This window comes from Lipotes vexillifer, unplaced genomic scaffold (assembly GCF_000442215.2).
Source record: "Lipotes vexillifer unplaced genomic scaffold, Lipotes_vexillifer_v1.1 scaffold1114, whole genome shotgun sequence".
In the NCBI taxonomy this organism is placed as follows: domain Eukaryota; kingdom Metazoa; phylum Chordata; class Mammalia; order Artiodactyla; family Lipotidae; genus Lipotes; species Lipotes vexillifer.
Window position 1 is genome coordinate 1,546,882 of NW_006779031.1, and position 16,406 is coordinate 1,563,287.

Consider the following 16,406-nt stretch of genomic DNA (forward strand, 5'->3'; position numbering starts at 1 on the left):
AGAACCTCCAAGGCAAGGTTGAATAATAATGGGGGTAAGAGGCATTCTTGTCTACTTCTGAATTTTATTCAAGTAGGTCAGTATTTTGCCATTTGGGATAATATTTGGCATCCATTTTTGGTAAACAATCTGTATTATTTTAAGAAATTTCCTTCTAATCCTATTTAACTTAGAAATGTGTTAGGAGAGCAGCTGAATTTTATCAGTTGACTTTTAAGCCTTTCTTGATATCATTATTCATACAGTTTTCCTCTTTTATTTGCTGATAATAATGAATTATGTTGATAGATTTGCTGATACTGAACCTCCTTTGCATTTTTCAAATGTAATCCTATATGTCAGTAATTCCTGTGAAACAAACCAGCCAAAATTGCAGTGGCTTCAAAACCAACAATCATTTCTTACTGCTCATGTTTTCTTCAGGTTAGTTGGGGTCTGGTTGGTCTAGTCTGGGCTCAGCTGAGTGGCTCTGCTTATTGCTGTAAGTCTGTTGGTCTGATGGGGCTGCTTTGCTTCAGGTTGTGGTGGTGGGAGCAGCTTTGCCCCAGGTGACTCTTATCCTCCTTGTGGGGCAAGCAGGCAGAAGCACAAGAAGGGAGGCGGCAATGCACAAGGCCTCTTGAGGCCTAACCTGGGGAGTGGTACCCGTCTACTTCATTTTATTCACCCAAAGGCATTTGGCTGATCCCAAAGTTAAGGGGCAGGGAAATGTATACCACGTTGATGGCAGGAACTCCAAAATCACATGTAAAAATTCTTGGACACAAGGAAGGGTGAAGAATTATGGTCCTATGTAGCTATAATTTTACTTTGTTGAAAGATTGTTGGATTGTATTTGCTAATGTTGTATTCAGAATTTCAGCATCTACATTTTTTAAAGTATTTATCTATTTTCCTTTCTTTCTTTTTCTTTTGGCTGCGTCAGGTCTTAGTTGCGGCACACAGGATCTTTGTTGAGGCATGCAGGATCTTTTTGTTATGGTGTGTGGTCTGCTTAGGTGTCTCTCTAGTTGTGGCGCGCAGGCTCCAGAGCACGTGGGCTCTGTAGTTTGTGGCATGCGAGCTCAATAACTGTGGCTCGCAGGCTTAGTTGCCTCGCAGCATGTGGGATCTTCCCCAAACAGGGATCGAACTCGCATCCCCTGTACTGGAAGGCAGATTCTCTACCACTGGACCACCAGGGAAGTCCCCAGCATCTACATTTTAAAAGTGAGTGTTTATGGATTTCTTTTTGGTTGCCTCCTTTGTAGATTTGAATATCAAATTTAGATTGGCTTCCTAAGAAAGAATTAAGGGGGTTCCCATTGACCTGCTCTGTAGATGACCCCGGCTTTCTCCACCGAAGAAGCCAGTGGCCAACACACCCGCCATAAACCCCCTACAGATTTCACTAGGCTTTTGCCCCACAGCTATCGGCCTCTACTGACATTAGCCATCCGAGTCCCTCCCCACTCCCTTCACCCTGCTCCCACCCGAGCCCTGAATTTGCACAGGCAGCCAGCCCAGGCCTCTGTGGCTGCAGGAGTGCAAGGCGCAAACCTAGAGCCCCCACAGCTGACCCACACCACTGTGTGTGCTCTCAGGGCTAGACCCTCCAGCTGTGCACTTGCACACTGCAGGCCTGACACCCATCACCAGCCTTCATTGGCATGTGTGCATCTGTGGCAACATCCTATAGCTGTGGAAGTGCACACTGATAGCCAGGGCCTCTGCAGTTGCTTGTGGGCCTGGATCTGGCCCTGTCTCCTGTCACTGGCACCACTAGGCTCACCTGCAGCTAGACCCAGCATCTGTGCATTTGTACACCTCCAGCCTTGCTCCCAACACTGGTCTCCACTACCGTGCATCAAAAACAATAAAATACTTAGTAATAAATTTAACCAAAAAATCTATATACCAAAAGCTAAAAGACACTGATGAAAGAAACTGAAGAAGACACAAATAGAAAGATATCCTATGTTCATGGATCAGAGGAGTTAATATGACTAAGACGTCCATACTACCCAAAGCCCTCTATAGATTCATTGCTATCCCTATCAAAACTCCAATGGCATGGCACTTTTCACAGAAATAGAAAAAACAGTCCTGAAATTCATGTGGAACCACAAAAGACCCTGAATAGGTAAAGCAGTCTTGAGAAAGAAGAAAGATGGAGGCCTCACTCGTCCTGATTTCAAACTATATTACAAAGCTATAGTAATCAAAACGTTAAGGTATTGAGCTAAAACCAGACACATAGATCAATGAAACGGAATCAAGAGTCCACTAGAGAGACAAGAACACTCAGTGGAGAATGGATGGTCTCTTCAATAAATGCTGTTGGGAAAACTGGATACCCATATACAAAAGAATGAAATTGGACTTCTATCTTACACCACTCGCAAATATTAACTTGCAGTGGATTAAGGACTTAATTGTAAGATCTGAAACTGTAGAATTCGAAAAAGCTCCTAGACCTTGGTCATGACAGTGATTGTTTGGATATGACACCAAAAACATAGGCAACAAAAGCAAAAATTAACAAGTGGAACCACATTAAACCAAAAAGCTTCTGCACAGAAAAAGAAACAATCAAGAAAATGAAAAGGCAACCTACAGGATGGAAGAAAGTATTTCCAAACCATATATCTGATAAGCGATTAATATACAAAATCTATATAAAAAAAAAAAACCTCACAACTCAATAGCAAAAACACCCAAACAATTCAGTTAAAAAATAGGCAAAGCACCCGAATGGACATTTTTTCAAAGAAGACATACAAATGGCCGACAGGTACATGAGAAGGTACTCAGTGTCACTAATCATCAGGGAAATGCAAATCAAAACCAAAATGAGATATCACCTCACATTTGTGTGAATGGCTATCATCAAAAGGACAAGAGATAACCAATGCTGATGAGGAGGTAGAGAAAAGGGAACTCTGGTGCACTGTTAACAGAAATGTAAATTGGTATAGCCACTGTAGAAAGCAGTATGGAAGCTCCTCAAAAAATTAAAAATAGAACTACCATATGATCCAGCAATTTGACTTCTGGGTATATATCTGAAGGAGATGAAATTACTGTCTTGAAGTGATATCTGCACCCCCATATTCATTGCAGCATTATTCACAATAGGCAAGACATGGAAACAACCCAGGTGTTCATTGATGGAGGAATGGATAAAGAAGATGTGATATATATACATAATGGAATATTATTCGGCCATGAAAAAGAAGTAAATCCTGCCATTTGTGACAACATGGAAGAACCTTGATGGCATTACGCTAAGTGAAATAAGTAAGGTAGAGAAAGACAAATACTATGTGATCTCACTTGTATATGGAATCTAAAAACACTGAACTCATAGAAACAGAAGAATGGTGGTTGCCAGGGGCTGAGGGTTGATGGAAATGGTTAGCTGTTGGTCAAAGAGTACAAACTTTCAGTTATAAGATGAAGAGGTTCCAGGGATCTAATATATAGCATGTGCAGACTATTGTTAACAATAAGGTACTGAATATTTTAAAGTTTCTGTGAGACTAGAGCTTTAATGTTCTTACTATAACAACAGCAACAACAATAAAATAGTACTTATGTGAGATGACAGCTGGGTTAACTAGCCTTATTTGGGTAAACATTTCAGAATATATGTGTATCAAATCATAACATTGTACATCTTAAACTTACATAATGTTGGGGAGTTCCCTGGCAGTCCAGTGGTTAGGACTCAGTGCTTTCACTGCTGAGGGCCCGGGTTCAATCCCTGGTCAGGGAACTAAGATCCCACGAGCCAAATGGCCAAAAAAAACAAAAACAAAAACAAACAAACAAAAAAGCTTACACAATGTTATGTGTCAATTATATCTCAATAAAGCTGGGGACGAAAAATAGTTAAAGAGCTTTCCTTCTATTTTATGGCCTGAAGTAGTTTAAATAATATTAAAATTACTTGTTTTTAAAAAAAGTTGAATTAAAACAGCTGAACCACTCTGTTATGGTGACTTTTTCAGTGGTACATATTTTTATTCACTTTTTCAATCTCTTTTTTGATAATTGACCTATTCAGCACTTCTTGTTGGGTTAATTTTGGTTTCTGAAAAATCATCCCTTTTGTCTACAGTTTCAGATTTGCTGTGGTAGAGTTTAATGTCATTTTATAATTACTTAAATCTTTTATGTATACTTTTCCATTTCCAGTGTTGTCAATATTTATTCTCCCTTTTTCCTTAATGAGACTTGCAAGAAGGTTATCTGTTTTATATATCTTTTCAAAGAACAAGTTTTGACTATCTCATTAATTCCATCTTGTTTGTTGTTAAAGCCTTTTCCTAGTTCTTTTTAGTTTAATTTCTGGTTCTTTTCCACATATCTTAAGACGAATACTAAGTTCTTTTATCTTTGTTCATTAATACTGAAGACATTTAAGAATATAGTTTTTTCCTGAGAAAGGCCATTTACTGTGCCAAGTAGGTTTTATTTTTATTTTTTATTATTATTTATTTTATTTATTTTTGGCTGCATTGGGTCTTCGTTGCTGCGCGCGGGCTTTCTCTAGTTGTGGCAAGCGGGGGCTACTCTTCGTTGCGGTGCGTGGGCTTCTCATTGCGGTGGCTTCTCTTGTTGCAGAGCATGGGCTCTACGCACGCGGGCTCAGTAGTTGTGGTGCACGGGCTCTAGAGCACAGGCTCTGTAGTTGTGGAGCACAGGCTTAGTTGTTCCACGGCATGTGGGATCTTCCCGGACCGGGGCTTGAACCCATGTCCCCTGCATTGGCAGGCGGATTCTTAACCACTGTGTCACCAGGGAAGCCTCAAGTAGGTTTTAGAATAAAGTGTTCTTTTAAATTGCTTTCTAGATAGTTTGTAATTTCACTTTTGATCCAGTGGTGTTCTAGGGGTATATTTCTTAATTTCCAAACAGTTATTCTTTGCATCTTTTAAATTACTTAAATCTTATAGCTGTTATGCTCAGCAAATCTCTTTTCTATTATCTTTTAAAAATATTACTGCCTTTCCTCTGTCTCTTCCCTCTTCTTCTAGAAGACTTCTTATTCTTCAGGACCTACAAGTCTCTTACATTTTCCTTCATGATTCCCTGTCTTAGTATTTTCGACTTTGTGCTCTGCGATTCTTCCAGAGACTTTCTCTTCCAGGTCACTATTTTGGGTCTCAGCAGTGATCATCCTTTTCTTCAATTCATCTACTGAACTGTATAGTTGGGGAATCACATTCTGTAGTTCCAGAAAGCCTCTTTTTAGGCTGCACTTGAATCTCTGTGTAAGCGCCTTTTTTTAAAAAATTAATTTTTATTGGAGTATAGTTGCTTTACAGTGCTGTTTTCGTTTCTGCTGTGCAGCAAAGTGAGTCAGTTATACGTATACATATATCCCCTCTTTTTCAGATTTCCTTCCCATTTAGGTCACCACAGAGCACTGAGTAGAGTTCCCTGTGCTATACAGTAGGTTCTCATTAGTTATCTATTTTATACATAGTAGTGTATATATGTCAATCCCAATCTCCCAACTCACCCTACTCCCTCTTCCCCGCTTGGTAACGGTAAGTTTGTTCTCTACATCTGTGACTCTATTTCCTATTTTGTTGTTATAGCTGTTGTGGTTGTTCGAGTTGGCATTTGTTATCCCCCAGTCAGTTTATTTCTTTAGACATACATTGCTTCATCAACTTTCCACTGGGTGCTGGATGCACAGAGATGGTTATAAAGGATTTTGTTGTTGGCCCATAGCAGTCAGCTCATGGTGGAAGGGGTCTCTGAGAGCTCCGCAGAGGCTAGGAGGCCCTCAAGTGGTGGGAAACTAAGTACCTGAAGGAAGCCGCCCTCTTCCTAGGTCTCCTCGCAGAGTGCCTCTCTGCTCCTTTACTTCACTCTTTCTTGGCCAGTAGGAGGCCTAGGAGACGGGCAATACAGGTCTGATACTGTTTCCCAATCTCCTGGTCTCCTTGGGCCGGGCCTTTCTGGTGCTGCATCCCCATCTTTGCTCAGCTCTCAAGGGAGAAGGCGCGACAGCACTTCTTTCTGCTGAGACTCCCACAATGCCTAGGGCTTCGCTCACATCCGAGTCTTCTCCACAGACCTCAGTAGCTTTTTGGCTGAGGAGAGGCAGGCAGCCTGGAGTTGAGAATGGAAACAACCCATGCTTAGGTCACCATCTTCCCAGAATCTTCTGTGGTTTCTAAAGAGAAAGAAGAAAGGCTTTTAGATGACTGGACCTTAGTTACATTACTTCCAGGGAGTCGCTCTTTAATAACACAGGGCTGGTGATGAGGCTCAGGGTGGAACCTATATCAGTTTGGGCGCAGTCGTGAAAATAGAACTACTGAAATATTGCAGTAAGAAGAGATCTGTCTATCTGTCTAACCATATCTATGTATATATTTATAAAAAGTGGGAGTAGCTAGGAAAGTGAAGGTCCGGAAGGTTTATGCCAGAGGATCCAGTGTCTCTAATTGTTACTGAGTCCAAGCATGCTCTGCTCACCGCACGACAGGCCAATAAATCGGAGACGAGGTGTTGAGGCACGGAAGACGACTTTATTCGGAAAGCCGGCAGACGGAGGAGATGGCAGACTAATGTCTCAAAATAACCATCTTATCAGGGTCTGGATGCCAGTTTCTTTTATAGATTCAGAGAGGGAAGTAAAGTAAGTAAAACGGCAAAATAGAGAGGGAGAGGTGGTGAGGAAGTAAAGTAAAAAGGGCCATCAGTCTTGCAAAACATCTCCTGGAATGACCAGCCTCTGTGAGGGGGTGTGTTAATTTCAGCCATCCACAGGTGGGCAGGGTCAGATCCTCTCCCTGTGAGCTGAACAGAGGCACTTTAGTTCAACATTCAGGCAGAGGGGCAGGGTTCCCTGAGGCAGGCCGTTATGTGTGATTATAATAACAAGAGCAACGAAAAGCAAAGGTTAAAGTCAAAGAAACAGATCCAACATGGGAGTCCGATTTAGCTCTTCCCTGTTACATAATGACTCCAACTTGAAGCATTGGAGGGGGTGAGGAAGCCAGAACTCACTGGAATTCTGAGAAGTCACCAGGTCTCGATGAAAAAGGTGACCCGGAAGTGGAAGCTCATAGAGAGATGTGTGACATCACACCGTCTGAATGTCGCAGCGTCGCGAGAACAGTGACTTCTGCTTCATTCCCTCCTTCCAGGTCTGTTTCTCTCAGTGGCAAAGTCTAAGCTGGAACCACACAACGAAGGGCCTTTTGGGTAACCTGGTTCCTGGCCTTGGTCACGAGTGGCAGTGGTACCTGAGCTGACCACAGACAGTCGAGCTCAGTACCCCAGCAGGAAGACCAAAGAGGCGCAGGGTAGGACTGTGGCTGTGGCGGAGTGGCCTCTGGAGAGACTTCTGCCTTTGGCCCCAGTGTGTAGCTCTCTTGAGCGCATGCTTTGACGTGACTCTCAGAGACGTCCTCTCCACTAACACCAAAGCCACAGCATCACTCACTCACTGGTCATGGGTTCTTCCAAGAATCCTGTGGCCCAGTGCCAAGACTGGTAGGTGAGCCTTCTTGACTATGTCAGCATCTGGCAGTGCAAACTGCTTAGGTTTTTGCAACGGAAAGACCTATGTTCAAATCCCTCTACTGCTGTCCCCTACCCAGGCAGGTAAATTGCTCTTTCTCAGCCCTTTCCATTATTTGTAAATGAAGGGTGACAATATCTAATTTTTAGGACAGTTAGAAGTATGAAATGACAATTTATGTAAAGTGCCTTCTATTAATTGCCTCTCCTGTTTTGGGTCATTAGTCTTGCTGCCTTGACAGTGCTTCTCGTGCTTGCCTATGGGGAAGAAAAATGATGCTGTTGCTTCATTCATTCCGTAGTAAGTGGGGACCCTCAGAGGGGCTCCTCTTTTGCTGGCTGAGTGGCAGGGAGGCAGATCTCCTATCACTGATCTGAGATACTCTCTCCAGAAGCAGACCACAGTAAATCCTGACCTTTCAGGCTGGGTGATATAGGGAAAAGGGAGGCTTTGTGATGTAACAGAGTGAATAAATATGGAGAAAAAAGTAATAGGGAACAGTCATGCTAGAGCCCGGTAGTGGGAGAGGGGATGAGAACATGGAGAGGAAAATACCACTGGAGGCTGCACTGGCAGAAGTGGGACAGAGGAGAATAAAGAATTGCAGGAGTGGGAAACCGAGTATGGCGAGTCCCTTAGAGAAGAACACGGCCGCAGACTGGCAGCTACAGCTCTACCAACAACAGTGTGACGGTTACCGTCACCCCAGCTATGTGCCAGGTGCAAATCCATTCTGTGCCAGGTAAAATCACACCAACTGGGTTACAGTTTCTAGGTAAGGAGAGTGCAGGTACAAGTGTCTCATCACATCATTAGAAACCCAGCTTGGAATTTCTTGACCATCTGCAAGTTATTCCTCTCTTCCTAAAATGTAACTGTTACAGACAGTAGCAGCTGGGTATCCGGGCTCTGTGGGCAGGTATAAATCCAAGCGCCAAACCCTGACGCTCCAAAGAGGGTTCCAAGCAACTTGGAGGCAAAAGGCAATAGCAACACAGTGATGGTCACTTAAGTCACCAGAAGAAGAGGAAGTTTCTCAGAATCTCTCTTTACCAAAAGCCTGGGCCGTCAGACAGTGTTGGAGAGAAAGAGAGAGGAGTCACAGGCTGGGGTCTCTGAAAGCAGATGGAGTTTGTGCTGGAAGATGCTCATTAGGGATCAACACCTGTAAAAGGAAGAGGGAGGAGGTGGGATCGGGCAGAGGGAGAAGTTGAACTGCGATGCAGGCGCATCAAAGCCTCGGCCCATCAGGTGCGGAGTTGTGGCGGGAGTGCCGTCTGCCAGAAAGCCTGCAATGAGCGCAGATGGCCAGACCTCGTTCACTGGGATGTGGGCCGCCCCAGAAAGGACATGACCTCCGGTGAGGTCAGGGTTCTGCAGCTGAGGCAGACCCTGAAGGAGCTGACCTCTAGAGGCTGCCCCCTGACAGGCCCCTGACAGCTGGATAGGAAGCCCTTCCTGGAAGGGGAATCCCGCTGGCACACCTCCCTGTCTACCATGTGGGGGGCGGGGTACGGACAGAAAACGAATGAAAGCCCAGTCAGCCCTGAGATCTCTGTTCTCGCTCTAATGCTTGGCTTTATTTTTATTTTTTTAATTTTTTTTTTTGCCCGCGCCCTGTGGCATGTGGGATCTTAGTTCCCCGACCAGGGATTGAACCTGTGCCCCCTGCATTGGAAGTGTGGAGTCTTAACCACTGGGCCGCCAGGGAAGTCCCTGCTTGGCTTTATTTTTAAATAGAGAGAAATTTTAGAGCCACTAATTATCTTCTAACATTTACAAAATATGCAGTGTCGCAGAGTAGGAAGAGCAGGGTCTTTGGAAACAGGAGGTCCTACCTGAGTCTCATTCCTGGGTGTGTCCGTTTACTACAATCCTGGGGAAGTTGTTTCACCTCTCTGAGCTTCTTTTCTCCTCTGGAAAATGGAGCTAATAATAGTCACTAATTCAGAGGGTTGCTGTGAGTATAAAATGGCATAATCTGGATAATGATTTAGTGCGGAGCAGGAAAGCCAGTAGATTAAATAAATGCTGTTACAAGGATGAGACTATTTCCTGCGCCTTTGATGTGCCAGGCACTGTGTAAACCGTGGAGTGGGCATGGGGGCAGTTCGTCTTAGGAGAGTTTAACCCAGTCCTTGTCACCTTGGAGTTTACAGTCTCATTGAGGATTCAAGATAAGGGCAAATGGGAGTGTGCTAACAATTCACCGCTAGAGCCAAGAATTTTGTAAGACATAATCTTTTTCTGCCTGACATGTTTTCTGTTAGCATTGCAGAGTATCCAGTAGAATGGAGGGAAGAGCAGCGTCTGAAAATCTTCTTTGGCCCACCTTGGCCAAAGTCTTTTGGGTGTTATTTACTGGGAGAGACGATGGCTAGGTCCTCTGTTTCAGATGTAGAGAGCACCAGGAACATGCCGTGAGGAAAAGGCCACCTTTGATGGCCCCTTCCTCTTGACACGGGAGATTCTGAAGGCTGTGGACTGATAGGGACTCTGGGTGGGGAGCTGATGCTGCCTAGTGATGTTCCTTGTTTGGGAGAATCCTTGAACAAGTGCTAGCTCATTGTTTCCTCCTTCACTAGAGAAGAAAGTGACAGAACATTTAAAGATGTTCATTCCTGACAGGCATGCCAACATTGCATTACAATGGTCTAAATGTTCAAGTTCAAGGGAGGCAGAAGAATCACGTATATGTTTGGTGTAGATTGGAAAGATCTTAGTGTTAAGCTGTTTTCAGATAAATCGTGGACATCTCTCTGTCTTACAACTTTGCCCTGCTCTCAGTTCTACTCACAGTTCTGTGGGTCAGGAATTTGGACAGGGCGCAGCAAAGTTGGCTCTTTTCTACTCCATGAATTCTGGAGCGTTGCAGCTGAATGGATGGGCGCTGGCTGGATGGCTTGACTGTGGTCATGTTCTGGACCCTCGTTCCTGCCGTGAGCTGGGTTTCTCGGCTCTTCACGTGGTCTCCCCGCATAGCCTGCCTGGGCTTCCTCGCAACATGGGTGTCAAGGTGTCTGTCTTCTTATGCGGTGGTTGGCTTCCCCCAGAAAGAAAGTGGAGCTGCCAAGTCTCCTAAAGTTTGGCCGGGAACTGGCACAGCATCACTTCGGCCACATTCTTTTGGTAAGAAGAAGCCACAAGGCCAGCCTGGATTTAAGAGGACATTACCTCTAGAGGGTGGAGTGGCATATGCATACAGGATTAGGAGAAATTGTTGGTCACTATTCATTCCAGTTACGATTTCTGCATAACTTATTACCCTAAAATGTAGCACCTAAAAGCATCCACTTAATTTTGCTCCTAATATTATGGGTCAGGAGTTTGAGAAGGGTGCCACTGAGTAGTTCTCCACTGAGGGGGTCTTTCACAAGGTTGAGGTCAGATGTCACCTGGAGCTGCAGTCATTTGATGGTTTGACTGGGCCAGATGTCCAAGATGGGTCTGTTGCTTGACTGGCAATCAATGCTGGCTGTCGTCTGGGAGCTCAGCTAGCACTGTCAGCCGAAGAGCCTAGATGTCACGTCTCCACCATGGTGGTCTGAGGGTAAGCTGACATCATGCCGGCTGGCTTTCCGCAGAGCAAACGTCCTAAGAGGGCCAGGCAGAAGCTGCATGGCCTTTTCTAACCTAGCCTAAAACGAATAGAGCATCACTTCCACCAGTGAAGCGATTACAAGCCACCCAGAATCAAGGGGAGGAGTCAGTGCCCACCTCGCAATGGTCATGCCACAGTCACCATCTTTGGAGATTATTTTACCCAACTCTTTTTAAAAAAAAAAGTTGGTTGGAGTGTAGTTGATTTACAATGTTGTGTTAGTTTCAGGTGTACAATAAAGTGAATCAGTTATACACATACATATTTCCATGCTTTTTTTTAGATTCTTTTCCCATATAGGCCATTACAGAGTATTGAGTAGAGTTCCCTATGCTATACAGTAGGGTCTTATTATATTTTACCCAACTCTTGCGTCACAGAAGTCCACCAACTCACCTATGATCCTGCTAGAAAGCAATCTTAAGTCATGACATAGATAAACACTGTAGGGTTTGCATCAGAAATGAGTCCTTTCAGAGCTCTAGCATTTGGATCTCAAAATTCAAAGTGCTGAGATGTGAACTTAAAAATTAAAGGGACTTCCAACTCCCAGATCTTGGCCCCTTGGGCCTTTCTTTATCTCAAGTATCCTGGCTGGAAGTGTAGCTTTTGCCAGGCTGCCTCCTTCTGAACCAGCTTTCTGCTGTGAAGTGCTTTCACAAATGAAAAACACATTTGGTCCAGTGAGAAGCAGTCTTGTCACTGAAACGTCTAATTTGGTGGTTTCTGATGACAATGGCTCTACAGTCAGCCAGTTCAAACCTGACAGGAAAAAGCCCTAAGTGTGTCTGTCCTCCACGACCCCACTCACCCTACCCTTACCCTCCCACGCAGACAATGGAACCGAGTGGCATCTTGCCCAGAAGCATTGCTCAGAGCTGCTGGAGGATGAGCAAACCTGGAATCCAGAGACTGGTGTCTTGTAGAGTTCCGCTATACAGTAGGGTCTTATTATATTTTACCCAACTCTTGCGTCACAGAAGTCCACCAACTCACCTATGATCCTGCTAGAAAGCAATCTTAAGTCATGACATAGATAAACACTGTAGGGTTTGCATCAGAAATGAGTCCTTTCAGAGCTCTAGCATTTGGATCTCAAAATTCAAAGTGCTGAGATGTGAACTTAAAAATTAAAGGGACTTCCAACTCCCAGATCTTGGCCCCTTGGGCCTTTCTTTATCTCAAGTATCCTGGCTGGAAGTGTAGCTTTTGCCAGGCTGCCTCCTTCTGAACCAGCTTTCTGCTGTGAAGTGCTTTCACAAATGAAAAACACATTTGGTCCAGTGAGAAGCAGTCTTGTCACTGAAACGTCTAATTTGGTGGTTTCTGATGACAATGGCTCTACAGTCAGCCAGTTCAAACCTGACAGGAAAAAGCCCTAAGTGTGTCTGTCCTCCACGACCCCACTCACCCTACCCTTACCCTCCCACGCAGACAATGGAACCGAGTGGCATCTTGCCCAGAAGCATTGCTCAGAGCTGCTGGAGGATGAGCAAACCTGGAATCCAGAGACTGGTGTCTTGGGACATTTGGGGACTGGCATGAAACAGACACCAGGGAGACGATAGGGCCAAGAGGATGAGACTCTCAGTAGCTTTCCTACTTTCCTACCAAAGACTCAAGCTCAGCTCCTCCCTCCGGAAAACAACCAGGCCCTCTTTAGGGGCGTGGCCCTGCAGCCTTTTGTTTTAGAATATTGCCTTAATTCCAGGACTGAGTTACCTGACTATACAGGGTAATCCCTGTGCCTCCTGTTGTGTCAGATGAATGGAGTTCTCTCTCATAGGAGGGGCAGAGACAGGACAGAAGGGACCATTTTACCATAGTGACAAGGCAGGGAGGAGTGAAGGGATCAGATAGCACCAATTGCTAGAGTGAAAGTGAAGGAGCTTCCACCCCAGTGGGATGGGGCAGAAGGACCTGGGAGGGGCAGAGAAGTGCTACAGTCTAAGCCTGGGCTTCATTGAGATGCTTCCAGACTGAGTCCATTTGGTGGTGGGGAAAAGACCACCCTCTGAATACCCTCACTCAGAGGTCAGATCTTCCTGTGGCTGATCATCTGAAATTACCAAGGAGCTCAGGGGCTGAACACACTGGAGCGTGCCTTTTTTGAGCCAGTACCAACGACATTTTGTTCATATTCTCACAGGGCTTGGATAAAGGGAAGGCCTCCATGCCTTTCATGAAAGAGGCTGCCCATGACCCCCCACCCCCCAGCAGGGTCTTCAGAAGCTTTGTTTAGAGGAGATTGCTTGTCCTGGCCCTTGAATATTCATGATTCTTGGTCTCTGGCATGAATGCCTTTATGACGTCATTGATTTGCCCCCATATGAACACATATCACTGTATTGTTCTTGCATGAAATGTCTAGTTTCTTTATCTTCTGATGATTTCTTTGGCAGAGTGGTTTATGGTGAAGAAACACACTTTATCTTTTTGCGTTCATGGACAGGCAGACTCCACTAACACTCCCAAGCAGACATCTCTTCAACTCACCTCAATCATATTAACTAACCTAGGTTTAGTCGTACGTTAACTGTTATTGTCCTTCAAGGAACAGGGTTGATATCTGGCTTCCAGCTGGAAGTTAACTGTGCCGGAGGTGCCAGAGGTGATAGGGCTTGCGGGATGAGGGAGTCTTCTCTGTGCAGAAAACTTCCCTGGAAATCTTAGTGTGTCAGGAAAGCTGAGATACTCAGGATGGACACCATGCTTAATAACCCCCAAGACAGAGACTGACCCTTTTCCCAAAAGAGGGTCTTGTTGCTTACTGGAGTTATGTAGACAAAGCAAATGTTATGTGTACAGAAGAGAGGAGTGTGTGTGTGTGTGTGTGTGTGTGTGTGTGTGTGTGTGTGTGTGTGTGAATGTGCTGAGTTAAGGGAGTCTAAAAAGACTGAGGGGTTCAAGATTGGCAGATAGGTTCGGTGAAAATGTGCTTCCCCCCTCTTTTTAACAGGCTGATAGGAGTGTTGAGAGACCATGTGGTCTAATAGAAGAGCACGGAAAAGACAGACCCACCTGGTTTCCTATCCTGGCTCTCCTAGTTTTTTATCCAGGCTCCACCACTACGAGCTGTGTGACCTCTGGGCAAGTTACTTAATCTCTCTGAGCCTCAGTTTCCTCATTTGTAAAATGTAAATAACACTTCCTAGGACTGCTGTGAAGATGAAATAAGATAATGATGTAAAGCATTTAGCACACTGTTTGGCACAGGGTAGGTGCTAAACCCATAGTAACTGATTATTATTGGGTGTAAACTGAGGACTCTTTACCCTTTTCCCCTTCATCTTTCCTCTAAACCCACCCAAGTTTCCACCCCTTTTGAATTCCGGTCATTTGAAGAGAAATTCTTTCTTTCCCAGAGTACTGATACTAATGATCTAAACTTGGGTTGGATAATCACATTGTGTCATCAACCTCCAGATTATTAGATATTATTTACAAGAAAAATAGGCCTGGAGTTCCTCCCAGACCAGGGACAGAGGCTGCAAATTGAATTTAGAGGGTTGCCAACCTTTAGACCCGGGCTGGAGGCAGGGGCAGCCCACTCTCCTGGTCTTGAAAGCCACAGCAGGCTCTTGTGATTGAGTCACCGCCTGGGATTCAGTAGGACTAATCCATCTATATAATTTCTTCGCCTGGTTTAATGCCATTAACGAAACCGAATTAAGGAGCGGGTGGAGTTGGGTGGGACAAGGGGAAACGGATTTTCTTCATGGGAGTCGCTGCCGCGTCTCCACCGCCAGGCTGGAGCCTATGGTCTGATTAATGGACCGCCCTGAGGACCAAGTCCTGACAGCGGCGACCCCAGTCCCTAAACAGAGCGCCGGGCTTCCGGGTATCCGCGCGCCGAGAAAGGGCCATCGCGGAAAGGGTTTCCCAGGATGTCCCAGGGCCACTCTGTCCCCCCTCCCCTTTCCCAGGCTCTCTCTTCTTCCCCATCCGCCCCTCTCTTGTACGATTTCTGAGCAGTTTTCCTTTTAGTTCAAATCTTCAGGGACGTTCCCTGTTTTGTCACTAGCGTGCCCCAGGCGACGTGTCGATCCCTTAATCCCTCTCCAGCACTCGCCCCCAGTCCCACCTTACTCCGTTTGTCTGGGGTTGGCCATCCCGGGTGGTGGGCACTCTGCGCCTAGTTTGCCAGCCAGAGCGACCAGCCCTAGGAGGAGGGGCCTGCGTGCGGGGGTGGGGGTGGGGTGGGAGGTGGCAGCCGCCGCGGTCAGTTTCACTCTCTGCCCTACTGACACCCAGATCCCAGCGCGCCCTTCTCACGGAGAGTCCGGCTGTCTCAACTTGGGCAGCTGGCCGGAGGCGAGGAGTCACCGACTCCCGGACTGAGATTCCACCGCTCGGTGCAGGCACTTGCCAACAGCGGAGTCCCCAAAGTGTAGGTGGCGACCAGCGCGGGCCCAGGCAGCGCTGCGTGGAAGGCGGGCGCCGGGATCAGAGGGGGTAACGGGAGCGGGGAGGGGGAACAGGGGGCGCCGGGCTTGGATCTCGGCGGCCGACAGTGCGAGTCCGCTCCGGCGGCGTCCGCGGGCCCTGCCTGCCCCGGAGGGGCCGGGGGGCGCCAGGCTGACACGCTCGCCCGCACTCCTCTGGGCTCGCCTGGGTTCTGCCACCCGGCGGCTGACGTCGGCGCGCCCCTGTCGAGCTCTCCTTTTACTACAGCCCGCCGGCGGCTTTGTGCCGGCCCCGCCCCCCGCGTGCCCACACCTTGTCGTTTATATAGAATGCGTCGCCGTGCCGAATCGCGGCTCTCCGGGACCCGAGAGTTCTTTGGAAGGAGAGCGTAAGCGAGGGAGCGGGCGAGCTCCTAGAGGGTGTGGGTGTAGGGAGACGGAGAGAGCAGGTAAGGGCCGTCGCGTCCCGCTCCTCCGCCCGCCAGCAGCTCGGGACCCCCCTTTGGCAAAATTATAGGAACCTGAAAATTGGTTCAATAGAAAGAAAGAGGTGACCCTCCCCTCTCGATTCTCCGCGGGCGGGCGAGGAGCTGCGCGGCTCTGCGGTGTAACAGGCTCACACGTTGCTCATCACATGTTCAAACATTTCCCTTTCGGGGAGGCTCGTCATTTTTTAAGTGAATATTTTCGTCTTTGTTTTCTTTTTTTTTTTTAACCTTCCTCGGGGTTTTATTTTGATGGAGTTGGCGGCCCGCAGCGGATGGGGAGAGGCGGGGGAAGCGGCCCGCCGGCGCGCAGGCAGCCCACCCAGGCAACTCCCCTCGCGGCCCGCGCCGGCGGCGCGGAGCTCCAGGAGGCCGGCGGCCGAGCC

The 16,406-nt window shown here is 46.6% G+C and overlaps 1 protein-coding gene across 2 annotated transcripts in view; it reads left to right on the forward strand.

Annotated features, from left to right (window-relative positions):
• The first annotated feature begins 15,854 nt into the window (after positions 1–15,854).
• Positions 15,855–16,406, forward strand: part of FGF13 (fibroblast growth factor 13) — a 520,464-nt gene continuing 519,912 nt past the window's right edge. The window contains exon 1 of one of the 2 annotated variants that reach the window (XM_007452075.1): positions 15,855–15,984. The gene's annotated coding sequence lies outside the window, so the exon portion shown is untranslated. The remainder of the gene's footprint in view (positions 15,985–16,406) is intronic. The other variant, XM_007452077.1, reaches the window with a different exon arrangement.